The sequence below is a fragment of the Pongo abelii genome, chromosome X (genome assembly GCF_028885655.2).
Source record: "Pongo abelii isolate AG06213 chromosome X, NHGRI_mPonAbe1-v2.0_pri, whole genome shotgun sequence".
In the NCBI taxonomy this organism is placed as follows: domain Eukaryota; kingdom Metazoa; phylum Chordata; class Mammalia; order Primates; family Hominidae; genus Pongo; species Pongo abelii.
The window spans coordinates 110,350,006-110,370,857 of NC_072008.2; the positions used below are offsets into that span (position 1 = coordinate 110,350,006).

General features: G+C 42.4%; 1 protein-coding gene across 3 annotated transcripts in view; it reads left to right on the forward strand.

Moving 5' to 3' along the window:
• Positions 1-1,561: 1,561 nt before the first annotated feature.
• Positions 1,562-20,852, forward strand: part of IL1RAPL2 (interleukin 1 receptor accessory protein like 2) — a 1,231,199-nt gene continuing 1,211,908 nt past the window's right edge. The window contains exon 1 of one of the 3 annotated variants that reach the window (XM_002831949.3): positions 1,562-2,414. The gene's annotated coding sequence lies outside the window, so the exon portion shown is untranslated. Of the gene's footprint in view, positions 2,415-9,602; positions 9,687-20,852 lie in introns of those variants that run through there. The other 2 variants (XM_054544919.1, XM_054544918.2) reach the window with 2 other exon arrangements.

Consider the following 20,852-nt stretch of genomic DNA (forward strand, 5'->3'; position numbering starts at 1 on the left):
GTAGTGAAGGTTGCACAGGGCCAGCCGGCAAGCGTAGGGAAGTTTGCATGAGCTCCGTAGGCAAGGAGAAAGGGAAAATTTGCTGGCTATCTCCCTTCAAAAGAATAGCCTGTTAAAAAAAAAAAAAAAAAAAAAGGAAAAACAGAAGCAGAAACGGCAGGACATCTTCTGTTTCAAAAATACAGACCATTTTCCCCCTCCCATGTATATAAACGAAAACCAGGAGGGTAGCTTGGTATTGGTTACCTCCCGAAGGTCCTTTCCTTTCACACCCGACCTCTCTAGATCCCCGACTTAACCCCGATTGAAGAAGAAATTTTCCAGGATGGGGGTGGGGTTTTGCTGGATTTGTCGAAAGAGATGGTCCACAGGGGAAGAGTGCATAAACTTAGCAAGAGAGGCGAGAGAGGGAGAATAACCTTAATCATGCACAGGCTCCGGCCTTAACAGTTGAGTGGGTGGTGGACCGAGGCCAAGCGGCCAAATAAGTGGAGTAGAAAGGCGCGAGTCTGCGCTGCGTGCTACGTACCAAACGCTCAATTCTCCCTCCTGGGCCCTGTATCCATCTCTCGTTCGCTCTCTGTGGCTAATGCAGAGCGATGGAGCAGCCTCGGGAGAATAGCTGGAGAAAGCTCAGAGAAAGACAAATTAAAAGGAGCTCAGCGCAGCAGCAAATGCTGGAGAACAGCGCTCAGCTGACCCGTTAAATGAGCAATCCTGTAAAGGTGTGTTAATCAGTGCGGCGCCCCGAAAGCCCAGCGAAACACTCTGGGAAGATACCTGGCGCGGCAACCGGACTCTTCAACGCTGCGATCTAGGAACGCTGCTAGTCCTGGGTCGTAGTCCCTCTCCCCCGTCTCGCTTAAAGAGAGGGGTTCCTGGGTTACAATACGTTGGAGAGCAGGTGATCAGATGCATGGTTGACGAGCCCCTGGCGCATGGCAGAATGATTGAGGCCAGGGTTCTAGCTGAAAGCCCATCCCTGCGTCCCAGTACGTTACCTGCCTGCCCCATGATTGGCGGGGCTGGAGAACCCTGAGACTTAAGGATCTTATGGGTGGCAGGGGTGGAAAAGAAGAGTTCTCTCCGGTCCTGGAAAGCTCTAATTATCAGAAAAATTCGGTGGTTTGCGTCTTTAAAAGCAAATTCCAGTCTGCGGGGAACCAAGCAGGTGAACTCCTGACTGAACTAGATACCTGTTCAGCGGCTAGAACTGGAGACCGGGAGAGCTGAAAAACTTTTAGTGGCTTTCCATACCTGCACTCCGTTGAGCGCTCGCCCCAATCTTGTACGCCGGCCTACTCTGGTAAGGACGCTAGACGGCGCTGCCGGGACACGCTTTCCTTCTCCCGAGAAAGGTAAGAGAGCGCTTTTTTTTTTTTTTTTTTTTTTTTAAACCAGGGGATGGGGGACTTGGGGTTGGCAGCCTTTCTCAATCTGCCTCCCCTCCCCGCGCTCCCAAATCTAAAGGGGTGTGGAAGAGGAGGAGGAGCAGAAGCAGCTCTTTTCGTGACGCGCCAGAGCGCTTCTCTCTAATTCCCACCTCCTCCCCGGTGCAATCAGTCAGCCAGGAGGCACCAAACTGTTAGCGACGAAAACGCAGCTCTCGGTCACTCCCACTTCCCTCCCACCCGCACTCCAGGCATATTTTGGAGGCGGCAGCAGCGGTGGCAGGATGTGAGGCGAGCCTGGAGCTCATTTCCAGGCGCCCCTCCCTCTTCGGAACTAAGGGAGACTTGTGGGCTTTTGCGCACTGGCTGTAGGGTTCCCGGGAAAGACTGGAGCAGCGAACAGGAGGGAGAGAGGTGGACAGGCAGAGTCTGCACCTGCCGTCTGCACCTCCGTTAGGGCGACAGGGCAGCTGGTGTTTCGCGCTTGGAGTGTGCCTACCTCGCAAGGGGGGCGAGGGCCACAGGCTGAGGCGCCCGCGTCCGGGAGTGCACCGCTTGGCAGAGGCAAGGTGTTGCTGGAGCAAGGCTGCTCCGAAGCGAAGTCGCGCAAAAGGAAGAGTCTGGGAGGCAGGCGACTTAGGAGAGTCTAGTCACTGAGAGACAGAGGCGGCATCTGCCATTCTAACTACGGAGCTGAGTGATTTAGAAACCCTCCTTAACTCTCCCTTTCCAGCTCTCCCCAAAGTCCACAGAAGCTCTGCTGAACTCTAGAAATCTTCCCTGGCTGGGGGGAAGTTTCCTAGCATCCTCTTTGGCTAAGACAGGGAGTGGAGAAAACAGGCGGGGCTGTACTGTCCGCTGTTTGGGAAGACGCGGTCTTCCTCGCGCCCCCTTCAGCCACTCCAACTGCCTGGGAAGTCCCAGCCCGCGCTCTCCGCAACCCGGCTCGCCGTCTCGCCCTGGACATGGAACTACGCATCTGAGACCTGCTGGACGTTTTGCTGGCCGTTTTGCAAGACTCAGGTAATGTCCACTCGCAGAGCTGGAGAGTTGACTGGCAAGGGCCAGGGGAGAACGCGTTGCACTCTCAGTTGGCAGCGGGGCAGGCCGCAGCCAATGGAGGCTTTATCTCTCCTGCAGCTCTGGTCTCTGCGCCTGGAAATTTGCCAGTTGTCTTTCTCTTCCTTTAGCCTTCCCAGAAAGTTTAGGGAATAGAGCTCCGAAGGCCAGGGACTCTTCGCCTGGGAGGAGCGTGCGCGGTCCTTCAGGTGCCCGCGAGCCCAAGCGTTGCGTTTCCGCGGCGGGATCTTCATGCTCTCTGCAGCTGGCGCGCGGGCTCTGCAGCCTGGAAGGCAATTTCCAACTGGGCGCTTCTGACTGCCCACATTTCTGCCGCAGCTGGGAGAGCAACTGGAGCTGGGAAGAGGCTCAAGGCGGCTCCTGGGTGGAGCAGAGAGGGGTTCCCCAGCAATACGCTGCCGCTCCTGGGATTCCCACCAAGCACTAGACAGGGGAGATCACTGGATATCTGGGGCCATCTCTGTGCTCCTGCACTGAGAGCCTGAAGGTACTTCCCCTGCGGTTCCCGAGACGCCCCCTTTCCTCTTCCCGCAAGAATCCCCGATACCCCTAGAGTGGGTTTCCCAGATCCCCACTGCTGCTCAGGCGTGAGGATCTGCCCGCGCCAAGTTGCACTTCAGACTCCTTGTGAAGGAACCCTAGAGTGGGAGAGTAGGGATAGCCACTCGCGGGTGGCTCGCCTTGCCTCTCTGGGCCTGGGATTGGAGCAAACAGCTTGATCTGTCACTATCAGACGTTTAAGAAAAATGCTTTGGCAAGGAGACCCTGGCAAGGGAAATGTGTATTATAACAAATGTCTGCTTCAGGGGTTTCTCCTGGTCCCTGCAGCCATCCCCTCGCCATCTGTGCCACCCAAGGACTTAGAGACATTAGTAAACAAGTATTCAAGATTTTCCCCTTGCCACCCACAAAAGTTGTTACTGCACAGAAGTGTTGGGAAAGTACTTCTCAGTTGAAAGCTACTCTAGAGCCTACCACAGGCGTTTTTTTTAGGGGGAGTCTATTTAGGAGTATCTTGTCCCCGAATGAGGAAGCGGGACCTGCCCACCACCACTACATTCAATCGAATGTGTAGACTTCCAATAAAGAATCCTTCTTTCTTTTCCTGGCCAGGGGAACCAAGCTGTAGATTATTAAACATGCGGCATAGCTGGGAACAGACCCGAAAGAAGTAAGGGAGGGAGGAAAGAACACTTCTCTGAGCCTGCAAGTTCAGCGCGGGCGTCCTACAGTTCAGGAAGACTACCTCAGTTACAGAGTCCCTGGGAATGAGGGAGTTAAGTTTTTGGGACAAGTGTCTGGGACTAGGGTCCATTTTCCCACTGACATCCTCATCTCCCACCCCACCGCAGCCGACCCAAGGTTTTGGCTCCATCTCTGAGCCGCCCCGTACGGTGTGAACTCTAATTTGCGGGCCGCCCTGGGCTAGACAGCCCACAATTACCCGCCGTGGAAGCAGATTATTTGGGGCACTAGTATCCATGCATTGTTGTATCACTGGGCTCTTTGCCAGCAGGGTCTCGGATACTTAGTCTTCCACCCCTTCTTGCCGCACAGAACGCGTTCTTCTCCATGCTTCCGGCTTCCCCAAAGATAGCAATTGGGCAACTACCCTGGGACTTAGGGAGGGTGAAATTCCCAAGTATTCCTGATCCGACGCTTCAGCAGAAGTGCCTATCTTCGCCACTTGCATCCCTTCTATTCCTCTCCTCCGTGGAGCAACCCCTGCTCTATGGCCAGTACAGTCGCACCGCGCGGCTGCTGGACCCGATGCAGCGACTCCAGTTTTAAACCACCTGCTTACAGTTAGCTCTCCAATTTGAGGGCTGCCCTGGGGTAGACAGCCTGCAATTACTGAGGTGGAAGCAGCTGATTTAAATAGCGTTTAAATGTGGATAAAGGGCTATGGCATCAAAGGCTCCTGGCTTGCCCACTCTAACCCCAGCTGGTCTGAAGGAGAGGCAAGTTGCGACCAAAACTGCCTCCATGACAGACAGCTGCGGCCGCTTCTGCTTCTGCCCTATGGGTCAAGGCCAGACCTTTAGAGCAGTAGGGTTGAGGATTTAAATCGAGCTTTGTGGAATAGCCTCTGCTGCCCTCTCTGATATCTGGCCAGACTTAACTCAGGTTGAGCAATTGGCCATTTTTAGTTTCTGCGGGGCTTCTACCACTTCGATCTCTCTGTGCAGAGGCTAAAGGCACTGGTCAGGGGTGGTGGATATCAGGGTGCCCCTGGACTGTGGCATTTACAGGTAAAATCAAGTCTGAATCTTGATTTACCCATTCATTTCCTGAGAAATAGTTCCTCAATGGTGTAGAACATTCTTGTTTGCCAATAACTGGCAATAGAGTCCATACACACATATGCTGCTTACTAGGGTGAACTGATGGTGAGATAACCTGGGGAACAGCCCCTTATAACCATCTGAAACATGTCTCCACAGCTGCAAAGCCCATTGAAATTTTATTTAGCTTTAAAAAGACATGCTGTAAAGAATCTGACCATATAAAAAAGATGAATTATGAAGTGACTATTTCAGTTTTGTTTAAAACAATAAACTTCACTTTATCAAATACACTGGCTTTCATAGTTTATTGAAGTGTCTCAGTGCAAACATTTGCTATTTGAGAAGCAGGGGAAAGATTGGGAAGGTGAAATGAGTTAAAATATGGTTGAAATGATCGTATACTTTGGTAAAACAGAACTTTGTGTTCACATCTGTGCCTTAAATAAAATCATCACTGTGTGCAATGTGAGGGCCTGAGTAGATTCTGTGACAGGTTGCAGCACTATGATGAAACCAAAGGGGAACATATATTTATCCTTTGTATTTGGAAATTTCCTGTAACTGCAGCAGTAATGATTACAGCTGGGACTGTTGGAAGACAAATGTACACACTGCCTTCTTCATTTGAGAAGTACCATAACCTCCTTTGTGAAAATGCACTGTAATCAAGTGGAAGAGATAAAAAGTCCCAAGTTTGAGGTCTTCACTAATAATATATAAAGGAAAAATCATTGCCAAACCTCAAGATGTAGACTAACAGGGTTTTTTCAAGGCTGGTTTCTAGCTGTAGTCAGAAACTCACACCTTTTAATCTCTGAGAACTGTCCCTTGATCCTAGGTCAGAAAGCTGTGATTGGAGCCAACTTGGTAGAGAAAGATAAATGTGGAATGTGCAATATGTGCTTTAATTATCCTGAGCTAGGACTTGAAAATAAGCCTCTCATTATCTTTAGACTTGGAGCTGCAAGTGCCAAGGAATTTGCCAAAATAAAATGTGTCTGTCCAGGCTGGGCATGGTGGCTCACATCTGTAACAATCCCAGGCTGGGCATGGTGGCTCACATCTGTAACAATCTGGGAGGCTGAGGCAGGAGGATCACTTGAGCCCAGGAGTTTGAGATCAGTCTGGGCAACATAGTGACACCCCACCTCTATTTTAAAAATGTGTCTAATGTAAGGCCTGATGCAAAGATGTAACACATGGATCCATCTGGCCAAAGCTACCACTATTTGGGCTGGTTCACTTTGAGTTATCTCCTAATGAGATCAGAGGCACTAGAGAGAGTCCACTGTGGGGCAGTTTCTTTTGGGCTTCCCCAGCCACAGACATGGTTCCAAATCTTTTGTCAAATGATCTAAATACATATTCTCTGTGCCAAGGAGTCTAGATTTAGTAGCCTTCTTGCTTTATTTTTCCCATTAATCTCACAGCTTCGTGTAGCTATACCTTGGCTTCTCTCTTGAGTTTCAAAATGCTTTTTAGCTGGTTTGCTTTATTCCTCTATTTGGGTGTTCTGTTGGCATGAAAATGTATTAAAACACTGACTTGACATTTTCCCCAAGCAAACTTTTGTTTTTTATCTCTTCCTTTTAATGAGGTCCTCATTCTCTAACCCTAGCACCTCTGATCTCATTTATCTGTGACTGCTCCTGCGTGCCTCATCCATCACTACCTCGTGCATCCTGTCTTTTATTAAATGCCCTGAATTCTGTCTCCAGAATAGGTTTTCTCCTTTGCATTTGTACTGCCACCACTTGCAGTTAGGTCTTCTAGATTCTTGATCTGGCCTGCTACAAAAGCCTTTTCTTGCTGTCTTTGATCTGCTCTCTAATTCAGTATATCCTACATGTTAGGATTAATCTTCCTGTAGCTCATGCAGTTCTTTACTTAAAAGTGTTACTTAGTGAGTGGTTGTTAAGTCATACAGATTGTTATTGAATCTAAAATAATCTCTAACCATTGGAGTTGCCTGATGCGTTAAATAAGTTGCATTGTAACCTTAGGAAGTGATATGGTTTGGCTGTGTCCCCACCCAAATCTTACCTTGAATTGTAATAGTCCCCACGTGTCAAGAACGGGGCCAGGTGGAGATAATTGAATCATGGGGATGGTTCCCCCCCTACTGTTCTTGTGGTAGTGAATAAATCTCACAAGATCTGATGGTTTTATAAATGGGAATTCTCCTGAACAAGCTCTCTTGCCTGCCGCCATATAAGACGTGCTTTTGCTTCTCCTTTGCCTTCTACCATGATTGTGAGGCCTCCCCAGCCATGTGGAACTGTAAGTCCACTAAACTTCTTTCTTTTTTAAATTACCCAGTCTTGGGTATGTCTTTATTAGCAGTATGAGAACAAACTAATACAGGAAGTTCTCTAACATTGCAGGTGAGTACATAGCATGGCCAACCATTTGGTGGGAACTCAAACATCAGATTTGGGACATTTGTTGCCTAACCCAGAAAGTCCATATCATCCTTTCAATATCCAGGGACCCAAATAGTGTGTTGTTTCCTATCAGTTGGCCTGCTGAAATTACACCTTTTAAAAATTATTAGAACTGTGTTTTATAGTCTTTTGTTTGTTAACAGTCTATTGCTATGCCCAAATAGGTCATTTTGCTCTGGCTTACTTGGGTGTGTGTCACTCTAGGAATCATCTAGATCATTGTATTATGTTACGAATTTTTAACATTTATGTTGTGCTTGCTTTATACTTTGGGGAATGCCCTTACGCTTTCTTTACCTTGCTTAATATTTATAATTATTTGTGAGGTAGGTGGTCTGTCCAAGTTGGGAAACTTTGTTTTATTGGCATCACAAAGCTATTATTGCTCTGGGGTCCTGGCTCAGATAGCACTAGACTAAAGGGATTTTATTCTCTCCTCATTAGCTGTAAAACTAAGTCCAAATTCTTTGGCCAGAAGTTTAAGGCTCTTTAATATTTAGCCTCAGTGTAACTAGTAAGCCATATTTCTCACTACCTTCCTGTTCACATAATCTAGCCAGACTGGATCACTCACCATTATCCAGTTATAACCTTTGTTATATATCTTTTGTGCCCTTGCTTATGCCATTCTTTTCCCTGGAGTATTTTTCTTCCCAATTTCCATCTCTATGTCTCTGCCTGTTGAAAACAAACCATATTCAAGAAACAGCTTAATGCAACCCTCCCTAATTTATCTCTCATACCTCATAGCTAAAATAATCTGTCCCTTTTCTTTTTCTTTCCTTTTTTTAGACAGAGCCTCACTCTGCCACCCAGGCTGGAGTGCAGTGGTGTGATCACAGCTCACTGCAGCCTTGACCTCCCAGGCTCAAGCAATCCTCTCACCTCAGCCCCCCCGCCCCCAGTAGCTGGGACTACAGGCGCATGCCACCGTGCCCGGCTAATTTTTGTATTTTTTTTTTTTTGTAGAGATATGGTTTTGTCATGTTGCCCACACTGGTCTTGAACTCTGGGCTCAAGCCATCTGCCTGCCTTGGCTTCCCAAAGTGCTGCAGTTACAGGTGTGAACCACTGTGCTCAGCAATCTCTCCCTTTTCATAACTCTCTTGGCACATTGTTGATCCCCCTTTTATGATATTTACCTTGTTCTGCAACCATTATTGTTATTTGTGTATCACTGTATCTCCTCTACTACATTTTAAACTTTTGGAAGGCTGTCTTTTGTTCTGCAGAGTGCCAAGGGTATAGGAAGCATCTGTTACATACTTATTTAATTGAGCTGCCTTTGAGATCTCAGTGTTAGCCTTAGCATTTTACTATGTAAATGATAGTTTCAGGTTAAGTAGGAAACTGCCAAATCTATTATTTGCCAATAATGTCATGAAGCAGTATAATAGGGCACTGATTATTTTTTTTCAAACAGCTATGCTCTAGAAGTGCTCTATTCAATAAATATGCAGTTGTATAAATTTAAACTGATTACGATTAAATAAGACTAAAAATTTCGGTTCCTCAGTCACCTAGCCACATTTCAAGTACTTGATAGCCACATTTCAAGTACTTGATAGCCACATGTGGTCAGTGAATACCATATTGGAAAGTACAGCTATAGAGTATTCCCATCACCAGAGAAAGTTCTATTAGACAGCACTATTATACAACAATGATTCTCAACACTTGTTTCCACCAAAAACATGTTCACAAAGGTGACTGCTTTCATGGGTTTATGCAGAATTCCCAGTGCCATAGTGCTGCCACTTTTCTTCCTTCTCAGAACACAAATTAGTAACATTACAGGAATCACCTTGACTCTGTTTGGGAGACAAATTAGATATTTATGTCACATGAAACACCAAAATAAATTCCAGATAAAACTCTGAAGAAGAAAAAATTATAAAGAACTTGATCTATCACGTATAACTTATATTGGAAATTATAATGATTAAAATACTATGGTACTTGTGTAGGATCAGACACATAACTATAACAGAACAGTGTCCAAAGCAATAATAGTAAGTATATTATGGATTTTAAGAAATGACAAAGAAGGATTTCAAATCCATGGGTTTGAGGGAAAAGATAGATTTTTTCAGTAAATGTGATTAGGACAACAGCTGGTCATTGATGGGAAATTTAATAAAGCTACATCTATACTCACTATTTAAACCAAAGTTAATTCCAGCTGACTCAAAGATTTAAATGTAAAAAAACTATAAAGACACTCAAAGATATTTTAGATTATTTGAAAATCTATATAATTACAATTTAACATTTTATTTTATAATATGTTTATAGTCTTGAGATGGAGAAGGTTTTTCTAATTATGAAGACTGAAGGCTTAAAGGAAAAGATTGATACATTTAATCTTCAAAAAAGTCTTTATGGGGGGGAGGAGCCAAGATGGCCGAATAGGAACAGCTCCGGTCTACAGCTCCCAGCGCGAGCGACGCAGAAGACGGGTGATTTCTGCATTTCCATCTGAGGTACCGTGTTCATCTCACTAGGGAGTGCCAGACAGTGGGCGCAGGTCAGTCGGTGAGCGCACCGTGCGCCAGCCGAAGCAGGGGCGAGGCATTGCCTCACTCGGGAAACGCAAGGGGTCAGGGAGTTCCCCTTCCAGGGGTGACAGACGGCACCTGGAAAATCGGGCCACTCCCACCCGAATACTGTGCTTTTCCGAAGGGCTTAGGAAACGGTGCCCCAGGAGAGTATAGCCCGCACCTGGCTCAGAGGGTCCTACGCCCACGGAGTCTCGCTGATTGCTAGCACAGCAGTCTGAGATCAAACAGCAAGTCGGCAGCGAGGCTGGGGGAGGGGTGCCCGCCATTGCCCGGGCTCGCTTAGGTAAACAAAGCAGCCTGGAAGCTTGAACTGGGTGGAGCCCACCACAGCTCAAGGAGGCCTGCCTGCCTCTGTAGGCTCCACCTCTGGGGGCAGGACACAGACAAACAAAAAGACAGCAGTAACCTCTGCAGACTTAAATCTCCCTGTCTGACAGCTGTGAGGAGAGCAGTGGTTCTCCCAGCATGCAGCTGGAGATCTGAGAACGGGCTGACTGCCTCCTCAAGTGGGTCCCTGACCCCTGACCCCCGAGCAGCCTAACTGGGAGGCACCCCCCAGCAGGGGCAGACTGACACCTCACACGGCCGGCCAGGTACTCCAACAGACCTGCAGCTGAGGGTTCTGTCTGTTAGAAGGAAAACTAACAGAAAGGACATCCACACCAAAAACCCATCTGTACATCACCATCATCAAAGACCAAAAGTAGATAAAACCACAAAGATGGGGAAAAAACAGAGCAGAAAAACTGGAAACTCTAAAAACCAGAGTACCTCTCCTCCTCCAAAGGAACGCAGTTCCTCACCAGCAACGGAACAAAGCTGGACAGAGAATGACTTTGACGAGCTGAGAGAAGAAGGCTTCAGACGATCAAATTACTCCGAGCTACGGGAGGATATTCAAACCAAAGGCAAAGAAGTTGAAAACTTTGAAAAAAATTTAGAAGAATGTATAACTAGAATAACCAATACAGAGAAGTGCTTAAAGGAGCTGATGGAGCTGAAAACCAAGGCTCGAGAACTACGTGAAGAATGCAGAAGCCTCAGGAGCTGATGCGATCAAATGGAAGAAAGGGTATCAGCCCTGGAAGATGAAATGAATGAAATGAAGCGAGAAGGGAAGTTTAGAGAAAAAAGAATAAAAAGAAACGAGCAAAGCCTCCAAGAAATGTGGGACTATGTGAAAAGACCAAATCTACGTCTGATTGGTGTACCTGAAAGTGACGGGGAGAATGGAAACAAGTTGGAAAACACTCTGCAGGATATTATCCAGGAGAACTTCCCCAATCTAGCAAGGCAGGCCAACATTCAGATTCAGGAAATACAGAGAACGCCACAAAGATACTCCTCGAGAAGAGCAACTCCAAGACACATAATTGTCAGATTCACCAAAGTTGAAATGAAGGAAAAAATGTTAAGGGCAGCCAGAGAGAAAGGTCGGGTTACCATCAAAGGGAAGCCCATCAGACTAACAGCGGATCTCTCAGCAGAAACCCTACAAGCCAGAAGAGAGTGGGGGCCAATATTCAACATTCTTAAAGAAAAGAATTTTCAACCCAGAATTTCATATCCTGCCAAACTAAGCTTCATAAGTGAAGGAGAAATAAAATACTTTACAGACAAGCAAATGCTGAGAGATTTTGTCACCACCAGGCCTGCCCTAAAAGAGCTCCTGAAGGAAGCGCTAAACATGGAAAGGCACAACCGGTACCAGCCACTGCAAAATCATACCGAAATGTAAAGAACATCGAGACTAGGAAGAGACTGCATCAACTAACGAGCAAAATATCCAGCTAACATCATAATGACAGGATCAAATTCACACATAACAATATTAACTTTAAATGTAAATGGACTAAATGCTCCAATTAAAAGACACAGACTGGCAAACTGGATAAAGACTCAAGACCCATCAGTGTGCTGTATTCAGGAAACCCATCTCACGTGCAGAGACACACATAGGCTCAAAATAAAAGGATGGAGGAAGATCTACCAAGCAAATGGAAAACAAAAAAAGGCAGGGGTTGCAATCCTAGTCTCTGATAAAACAGACTTTAAACCAACAAAGATCAAAAGAGACAAAGAAGGCCATTACATAATGGTAAAGGGATTAATTCAACAAGAAGAGCTAACTATCCTAAATATATATGCACCCAATACAGGAGCACCCAGATTCATAAAGCAAGTCCTGAGTGACCTACAAAGAGACTTAGACTCCCACACATTAATAATGGGAGACTTTAACACCCCACTATCAACATTAGACAGATCAACGAGACAGAAAGTCAACAAGGATACCCAGGAATTGAACTCAGCTCTGCACCAAGCAGACCTAATAGACATCTACAGAACTCTCCACCCCAAATCAACAGACTATACATTTTTTTCAGCACCACACCACACCTATTCCAAAATTGACCATATCCTTGGAAGTAAAGCTCTCCTCAATAAATGTAAAAGAACAGAAATTGTAACAAACTGTCTCTCAGATCACAGTGCAATCAAGCTAGAACTCAGGATTAAGAATCTCACTGAAAACCGCTCAACTACGTGGAAACTGAACAACCTGCTCCTGAATGACTACTGGGTACATCACGAAATGAAGGCAGAAATAAAGATGTTCTTTGAAACCAACGAGAACCAAGACACAACATACCAGAATCTCTGGGATGCATTCAAAGCAGTGTGTAGAGGGAAATTTATAGCACTAAATGCCCACAAGAGAAAGCAGGAAAGATCCAAAATTGACACCCTAACATCACAATTAAAAGAACTAGAAAAGCAAGAGCAAACACATTCAAAAGCTAGCAGAAGGCAAGAAATAACTAAAATCAGAGCAGAACTGAAGGAAATAGAGACACAAAAAACCCTTCAAAAAATAAATGAATCCAGGAGCTGGTTTTTTGAAAGGATCAACAAAATTGATAGACCGCTAGCAAGATTAATAAAGAAAAAAAGAGAGAAGAATCAAATAGATGCAATAAAAAATGATAAAGGGGATATCACCACCGATCCCACAGAAATACAAACTACCATCAGAGAATATTACAAACACCTCTATGCAAATAAACTAGAAAATCTAGAAGAAATGGATAAATTCCTCAACACATACACCCTCCCAAGACTAAACCAGGAAGAAGTTGAATCTCTGAATAGACCAATAACAGGAGCTGAAATTGTGGCAATAATCAATAGCTTACCAACCAAAAAAAGTCCAGGTCCAGATGGATTCACAGCCGAATTCTACCAGAGGTACAAGGAGGAGCTGGTACCATTCCTTCTGAAACTATTCCAGTCAATAGAAAAAGAGGGAATCCTCCCTAACTCATTTTATGAGGCCAGCATCATCCTGATACCAAAGCCTGGCAGAGACACAACAAAAAAAGAGAATTTTAGACCAATATCCTTGATGAACATTGATGCAAAAATCCTCAATAAAATACTGGCAAACAGAATCCAGCAGCACATCAAAAAGCTTATCCACCATGATCAAGTGGGCTTCATCCCTGGGATGCAAGGCTGGTTCAATATACGCAAATCAATAAATGTAATCCAGCATATAAACAGAACGAAAGACAAAAACCACATGATTATCTCAATAGATGCAGAAAAGGCCTTTGACAAAATTCAACAACCCTTCATGCTAAAAACTCTCAATAAATTAGGAATTGATGGGACGTATCTCAAAATAATAAGAGCTATTTATGACAAACCCACAGCCAATATCATACTGAATGGGCAAAAACTGGAAGCATTCCCTTTGAAAACTGGCACAAGACAGGGATGCCCTCTCTCACCACTTCTATTCAACATAGTGTTGGAAGTTCTGGCCAGGGCAATTAGGCAGGAGAAGGAAATCAAGGGTATTCAATTAGGAAAAGAGGAAATCAAATTGTCCCTGTTTGCAGATGACATGATAGTATATCTAGAAAACCCCATTGTCTCAGCCCAAAATCTCCTTAAGCTGATAAGCAACTTCAGCAAAGTCTCAGGATACAAAATCAACGTGCAAAAATCACAAGCATTCTTATACATCAATAACAGACAAACAGAGAGCCAAATCATAAGTGAACTCCCATTCACAATTGCTTCAAAGAGAATAAAATACCTAGGAATCCAACTTACAAGGGATGTGAAAGACCTCTTCAAGGAGAACTACAAACCACTGCTCAAGGAAATAAAAGAGGATACAAACAAATGGAAGAACATTCCATGCTCATGGGTAGGAAGAATCAATATCATGAAAATGGCCATCCTTCCCAAGGTAATTTACAGATTCAATGCCATCCCCATCAAGCTACCAATGACTTTCTTCTCAGAATTGGAAAAAACTACTTTAAAGTTCATATGGAACCAAAAAAGAGCCCGCATCGCCAAGTCAATCCTAAGCCAAAAGAACAAAGCTGGAGGCATCACACTACCTGACTTCAAACTATACTACAAGGCTACAGTAACCAAAACAGCATGGTACTGGTACCAAAACAGAGATATAGATCAATGGAACAGAACAGAGCCGTCAGAAATAATGCCACATATCTACAAGTATCTGATCTTTGACAAACCTGACAAAAACAAGAAATGGGGAAAAGATTCCCTATTTAATAAATGGTGCTGGGAAAACTGGCTAGCCATATGTAGAAAGCTGAAACTGGATCCCTTCCTTACACCTTATACAAAAATCAATTCAAGATGGATTAAAGACTTAAATGTTAGACCTAAAACCATAAAAACCCTAGAAGAAAACCTAGGCATTACCATTCAGGACATAGGCATGGGCAAGGACTTCATGTCTAAAACGCCAAAAGCAATGGCAACAAAAGCCAAAATTGACAAATGGGATCTAATTAAACTCAAGAGCTTCTGCACAGCAAAAGAAACCACCATCAGAGTGAACAGGCAACCTACAAAATGGGAGAAAATTTTCGCAACCTACTCATCTGACAAAGGGCTAATATCCAGAATCTACAATGAACTCCAACAAATTTACAAGAAAAAAACAAACAACCCCATCAAAAAGTGGGCGAAGGACATGAACAGACACTTCTCAAAAGAAGACATTTATGCAGCCAAAAAACACATGAAAAAATGCTCACCATCACTGGCCATCAGAGAAATGCAAATCAAAACCACAATGAGATACCATCTCACACCAGTTAGAATGGCAATCATTAAAAAGTCAGGAAACAACAGGTGCTGGAGAGGATGTGGAGAAATAGGAACACTTTTACACTGTTGGTGGGACTGTAAACTAGTTCAACCATTGTGGAAGTCAGTGTGGCGATTCCTCAGGGATCTAGAACTAGAAATTCCATTCGACCCAGCCATCCCATTACTGGGTATATACCCAAAGGACTATAAATCATGCTGCTATAAAGACACATGCACACGTATGTTTATTGCGGCATTATTCACAATAGCAAAGACTTGGAACCAACCCAAATGTCCAACAATGATAGACTGGATTAAGAAAATGTGGCACATATACACCATGGAATACTATGCAGCCATAAAAAATGATGAGTTCACGTTCTTTGTAGGGACATGGATGAAATTGGAAATCATCATTCTCAGTAAACTATCGCAAGAACAAAAAACCAAACACCGCATATTCTCACTCATAGGTGGGAATTGAACAATGAGAACACATGGACACAGGAAGGGGAACATCACACTCTGGGGACTGTTGTGGGGTGGGGGGAGGGGGGAGGGATAGCATTGGGAGATATACCTAATGCTAGATGACGAGTTGGTGGGTGCAGCGCACCAGCATGGCACATGTATACATATGTAACTTACCTGCACATTGTGCACATGTACCATAAAACCTAAAGTATAATAATAATAATAATAAAAGAAAAAAAAAACAGAAAATAAATAAATAATAAATAAAATAAAACAACTACAACAAACAAACAAACAAAAAAAGTCTTTATGGTAAAAAATTACCATAATCAAGGTTAATTAAAAAACTAGGAAAAATATCTGTGACACATAACAATGGGTAGATATTCTTAACATAAAAGAACTTCCACATATTAATTACAAAATAAATCTCATAGAAAAAATGGGGAAAATTCATGAATAGAATACTCACCAAAAAAGGAATACCAAACTCACTTTGCAAATAAAAACTAACAGTTTTCACATATCAGATTAAGAAGGCTTCAAAAACCAACATAAAACAGTGTTGGCAAACCTGTGAGGATATGGATGATCCAATGTACTGTTTAAATTGGTCCATTTCCAAAGATTGCATTGGCAATCTGTATAAAAATGTAAAATACATTCTATGATTTAGCAATTTCACTAAGTATTTATTCTAAGCAGATAAATGTAAGTACTAAAACATGTATACACAAGGATGTTCATTAATGTTTCATTTATACTGGCAAAGCTTTGAAAACAACTTAAGTGGCTCTAATAGTGTATTGACTAGGTCAATTGGGATGTATCATTTTAATCAGTTACTTGGACACATTAAAGACAATGCAGATCTACATTTATTGATATGGAAATATATCCGTAAATACAATTTAATGGAAAAGGTAGCTTACAAAGCAACATAATTCAATTTTTTCACTTGTTTATGTATTTGTGTACATCTATGTGTGCATATAAGCATATGAAATGTATAGAAAGTTTTTCACCAAAATGTTAATTATAGGTGGAAGGACTTTGAATTTTCTTTAAAAAATCAGCCTGTGCTTTTGTTTATTTACAGTGAGAATAATACAAGCATATATTTTATAATGCATTTAAAATGCTTATGGTACTCAATACTCTGCATAAAGCACAGTGGCAGTTATTATGCTTATATAATTTATAAGATAAGCTAGTCAAAGTTAAATGTGAACTTCAGAAGGATTCAAGTGTTAAATGTAAAAAAAGGAAAGTATATAATAACTAAAATATAATAAAAGTAACCTGGGAGCAGGACTTTCTAATAATAATAAAAGAAGAAATCAGAAAAATCAATAGAGCATTTTACATAAACATAGAAAATGTATATGGATAAACATAATAATAAAGATAAATTGGAACAAATAATTGTAATATTTGATATGTAAAGGTTTATATTAGCTCAAAAATATAAATTTCCATCAGCTAACCACCCACAAATAATAAGGTGTTATTTGGACTCTTATTTTTTATATTATAAACATATTGTATATATCCTATAAATATATACAGTTATTGAAGTATTTTACATGCTAGCTCTGGTAACACTTGCAGTGATTCTAGAGGAATATGGATTGGGGAATATGGGGAAAGGACCATGTAGTATAATTTTCTGCTCTAACTAGACAAGGATAAAGCCTCATAAGATAGGGGCAGATGCTGCATATCTTGGCATGAACTTACCTGCTCCATTGTTCTCTATAGATTTACAGCTGCCAGTGCCACTGCCTGTACAGGGAATGGTCTTGCCAGTGCCACTATCTATACAGGGAATGGTCTTGCCAGATCCAAAAATACAGCTGACTTTTTCCCCCATACACCATTAGTTTTTTAATACTCAGCATCTATGTCACCATATTTCCATTTAAGGGGATGTTTAGAACTAGCAGCTCTCCTGGTTCTTGAACCAAACTCAGAATCAAAAAGGTCACATCCTCATCTGAGGAAAGAAAACCAGATCGGGGCCCAGATATCCTTTAGTGAAATATCTGCTTTAACCTTTCTAGAAAATGGAAAAATCAATTTCCCTAATGTCTATTTCCTAGGTCTTATTTAATGCCCCTAATAATGGGTAGTTGTGACACAGAATTTAGACTAAGGACTATGACCACAAATAATGATAGCTAACATTTAGTGGAGACTAATTATATTCTGGGTTCTATTATAAGTACAGCTTTATATGTATTAACTCATTTCATATTAATAATCTATTTTACTGTGAGGTAGGTGGTATTTTTATTACAATTTTTAGATGAGGAAACTGAGATACAGAGTTCAGTAATTTGCCTAAAGTCACAGAGCTATTGAAACGGCTGTTCTGGGGTGAGAACCCAGCCAGTCTCGCTCTAAAACCCATGCATTTAAACGTGACACAAAAGTATGTATAGTAAGAGTAGTAACAGATACTATTTAGCTCAATTATGTAGCTTTCAAATTTTCTACAATTAAGATATGTTACTTCTATAATCACAAAATATATGATATTAAAAATTAAAGCTTCAGATGGAGCCATAGACATAGCCCTCTCAACTCTTCAATTTTGTCTTTATGTTTTTTATAAAAGTATCCTAAGGCATTGTACCATAGGATACATCATTTAAAAAGCCTACTTAATATTTGGAGGTGGTAATTGCAATCTGCTGACCAAAGAAAATTGCATTTTGCAACCAGAAGGGATGATGGGGTAAAACCTCTGAAACTTTTGCTTCGGAGTCTAAAATGTACAATTATTTCCCAATTGAAGCTAATAACTGCTTTATAATATCATTTCCTTTGTTATCCAGCCTAAACTTTGCAGTATTGTCCTTTTGCTAATATCTTCATCTGATTCTAGACTCATTATCTTGTCACTAAATCTGCCTACAACACCTCCCTCTCCGTTTTTGGATCAATCTAACCACTACTTTCTCTGTTCCAACATCTCTATGGCTGAACTCCTCTAGAGAAGTTCATACCTGTGCCAGAAACAGTACATGGTCTAAAACCTCATTTGGGCCCTGCAGAGGTGCTAGGAAGACCTTTTACACGTACATATTCAGCTTTCTTTCCCATCTGTTTCCCATGGTAGTTATTTCAAACACCCACTGCTCATCTCAGACTACATTTTTCTATTCAGGCAGTTCTTGCTTTTGACTTTATTTTCAGACTTGACTTTCTAACTCCATTCATTCTCTTGCCTCCTCCCCTTCCCTTCCCATACTCACCCAATTCCCTAGTGTTTTGTTCAAAGTGAGTAATTCCATTGGATCCTGTGTTTAAGAGTTCCATGTCCTCAGTTATCCTCTGTTTTCTCTGGGAAGTAGCAGTAGTTGGGAAGGAAGTTTGAATAGCCAATTGGAGCATTGGAGCTTGGTGGAAAGAGATCATTAATAAATGCAGAAGAATTTAGTTAAGAGTGAGAGTTCCAATGAGGTTAGGGATCATAACTTTATAAGTGAAAACAGTCTACACAGCTGTGCAGTTTTTTCAAGCTCTGCTCAGGTGTAAGAATGGAGGAAGTGGAAAGTTGTGTTGATCCAAAACTGGGTTGTGCCAGGATCCATCGCAGGGACAAAAGAATGAGAAGGTGAAGATATTAGTACAAGTTGTGGAAGTGATAGATTATGAATTGAAACTGTATAGGGAAGGAAGCATCAGGGACTGATAAGGTAAAAACTGGTTGTGAGGTGGGAAGAAAGCACAAGGGTGGTCGGGGTCTGTATGAGGAGGACACAAGAGCAGGGTGATGATGCAGCCCAGCAATGGCTAGGGCTTATGTCAGGAGAGTATCTGAGGGACGGTAGCCTTGCAGGGGTCAGGACCCATACAGGGTGGGGTGGCAGTCTGGCAAGGCCTGATAGTTGACTACATGCTGGGAGAATGAGCAAATAAATATATTAAGAGTAATAGGAGTGGGCTTCTCAGTGTCATAGAAGGCAGTTACAAATATGGAAAGGCGGGAGGCTAGAAGGGACTCTGTGGTTTTGAATTGGAATTATCAGAGTCATTCATGGCTATTTCTGTCTCCATCTATGTATATATTTATGTTTCATTTGTCTATGTAAATGATTATATATCTTACACATATGTATATTTCCTAACTTTGCCCACTGAGAGGGCCAGGAACAGCAACACGTTAGTAGTGATAAATGTAACAAACACCCACATCTTATTTTGTCAATAATAATCTTCACTAAAACTAATCAGAGTTCTTTGAAGAAATTGCTTATCTCAGGCCTGGGGCAGAGAAGCAAAAAGATGAGGGTGGGCACATCTTGTGCTGCCAGAAAGTAAGAAGTGCTCAAACAATGATAGGGGCATGTGAAAAGACAGAAAGAGAGTTTGAAGGGGCTCCTACTAGTGCTATCTCCAAGAATAGAGAGAATGCTAAAGCTGAATGGCATGAGTCTCAAAGAGGCAGAGGTTTTTACATGAAGGCAGAGATAGAAGTGGCAGTGTGAAGACACCTTACACATTTCTTGATCCTGAGCTGGATCTACCAGAGAGGGCTGAAGGGGGTTCTTTTAATGTGGAATCAGTCCCAAGGCAGAGATCATATGCAGAATTGTGGAAAGGGATCTGGAGGGGCACACAGAGGGGATACAGCACAGTAGTAAAGAGATATAGGCAACAGGGAATACAACAAAAATAAGAGGTGAAGAGAAACTCTAGCATTTCAGTTGTGCAAATAGGTCAAGGGAACAACTTATTGAGATTTTCAGCAGGAAGAGAGAGGGCTCCAGGAGGGATGTTCCAGGAAAATTATTTTCATCAGTTTTTAATGATCTGTTGGAAAGTTTGGGGGCACTTGGTTATAGAGATATAGAAAAATGAGTCATGTGAAAATTAGACAATTCTCATATTCTCATTATAACTGCAGGAAAAACAAAAAGTACAAGAAAGGAAATGAAATCATATACTATTTGGCTCACAACTTAATACTCATAATAATGTAAAATGATCACATAGCTATATTTGAATAATTGACAGAGGACAACTGGTTATTATCTTCTGTATTAGGAACTCAATAGATAATATGTAATATTGACTAAGAAGCAGAAATATGAACATATTGTTTATAAACATGGAGATACATAACAGATGAGATAGCTTAAAAAGTTGAAGTTGTCTTTAAGAAAAAGGACTTGGGGTAGGAGCAGAGAACTGCTGTTTCATATGTGTTATAGAATTATGTATAAAGATACATGTCAAAAAGTTATGGTGCAGAGAAATCAAAGACCTAAAAGCAAAAATACCATTCAACTCAGCAATTCCATTACTGGGTACATGCCCAAAGAAATATAAATCACTCTATCATAATGACATGCAGATGTATGTTCATTGCAGCACTATTCACAATAGCAAATACATGGAATCAACCTAAATGCCCATCAGTGGAAGATTGGGTAAAGAAAATGTAGTACATATATGCCA